General features: G+C 65.3%; 1 non-coding gene across 1 annotated transcript; it reads right to left on the bottom strand.

Annotated features, from left to right (window-relative positions):
* TRNAT-UGU (transfer RNA threonine (anticodon UGU)) lies at window positions 1-74 on the bottom strand. The gene has a single exon. It is a non-coding gene; the product is annotated as a tRNA-Thr (tRNA).
* Between the last annotated feature and the right edge of the window lie 1,696 nt (window positions 75-1,770).

Here is a 1,770-nt window from a genome sequence, read left to right as displayed (position 1 = left end):
AGGCCCCACTGGGACTCGAACCCAGGATCTCCTGTTTACAAGACAGGCGCTTTAACCAACTAAGCCATGGGGCCTGCGCACACAGCGGGGTCGGTGCTAGGTCTGTCCTCGCTCTCAGACTAAACGTTCCCGCCCCAGCAGGTGCAGGTGCAGGACCCGGTGGGAAGCGGACACGCTCCGCGCCTCTGCCCTGTTAGGCCTCCCAGCGCTTCGTTCGGTCCAAGGATAACCCACAGCACCTCTCTCAGGCCGAGGCTAGCCCTCAGTAAGTCGACGCCATCCCCCGTAACCCCCAAGCGGGATGACGTCTTCCAAAATCACACCTTGCGGGGGCTGCGCCTCTTCTGTAACGTGGACTCCACCTTCGAATGTGCGAAGTTGGGGTCTCTAACAAAGGAGCTTCACGCAGGACTCTCGGAGCGCCGCCCGGGCACCCGGCACCTGCACTGCGCAAGCAGTCACTTGCAGGGAAGGTCAGGAGCTGGGAGCGGGATGCCGGGGTGTGGACCTCGGCCAAGCGAGGCATGCCACGTCTCCAATCCACGACGCCCGCGTGGAGGGCGCTGCCGGGACCCGCGCAGGTGCCCCGCTGGAGGCGAAGGGGAGGCGGAGAGGCCCCGGCGCCCCAGCTGGTTCCTGGGTCCGGGTCGGCCCTCCTGGGGCTTTACCTCCGCCCACCCCGCGCAGCCCGGGCCGTCTGAGAGGGAGGGGCGTCTTCAGCCGGCGACGGGGACGCCTTCTCCCCTCTAGCACCATCCCCCGAGGTCGCATCCCCCGCGGTGATCCGCCCCAACCCCCGAGGTCGCACCAACCCGTGACCCGCTCCCCGACTCCCCCTCGAAGTCGCATCCCTCGCGGTGACCCACCCCCCGCCCCCCAAGTCGCACCCAGCCGTGACCCGCCCCCTCCCCCCGCCTCCCCGACGTCGCACCCCACGGAGACCTGACCCACGCCCTCGAGGTCGCACCTCCCTGCAATGACCCGCCCCCCCGCTCCCCGCGAGGTCGCATCCCTCTCGGTGACCCGCACCCCGCACCCGAGGTCGCACCCCAGTGATGGCCCGCACCCCCTCCCCAAGGTCGTACCCAGGGCGCCGAGAGCCAGGCGCACAAGCCGGACACCTGGTCTCGCTGCGCCCCCGGAAAGGCTCCGCGACTGACCGGGGTGGGGTCTGGGACTGGGGGGATGTCTGCGGGCAGGGGTCCTGGACACCCGGAGGTGAGGGGCGGAGGGCGGGAGACCGGGAGGCAGGGACCGGCGTGGGAGGACGCGCCCAGACCGCGTGTGGACTCTGCCCCGCGTGACATCCGCACCGAATTCCAAAGGATCCTGGCCCTAAACTCCGGGTCTTTGTTTTTCTCCCTCCCTCCCCAAACTTCTCTCCCTCCCTTCCTTCCCCGCGCCCCCCTCCGCCAGTCGGGCAAGCACAACCCCGAGTGCAGCTCCCCTGGGGGAGAGGCAGGGACGGGGAGGGAACCCCGGTGACTTCCACCTGCAGACCTTGAAAACAAAACTCCAGCAAGTTACTTAGAATATTGACAAACCGATTCCAAAGTTGAGACAAATGGCTCAGAATAACCAACACAAAACTGAAGAAGAACAGATTTCGAGGACTGTCACTACCTGACCTCGGATTTACTAGAAAGCCATAGTGATCAAGACAGTGTGGTGTTGGTGGGAAAAATAGAATGGAACAGAACAGAGCCCAGAAATAGATCCAAACGGGACTGGGGAACTTCATTTTGAACTTGCCCAGGACTGGTGCCTCCT

The sequence above is a fragment of the Panthera uncia genome (genome assembly GCF_023721935.1).
Source record: "Panthera uncia isolate 11264 chromosome B2 unlocalized genomic scaffold, Puncia_PCG_1.0 HiC_scaffold_25, whole genome shotgun sequence".
In the NCBI taxonomy this organism is placed as follows: Eukaryota; Metazoa; Chordata; class Mammalia; order Carnivora; family Felidae; genus Panthera; species Panthera uncia.
The sequence above is the reverse complement of the archived record's forward strand: the minus strand, read 5'-3'. Positions and strand labels throughout refer to the sequence as shown.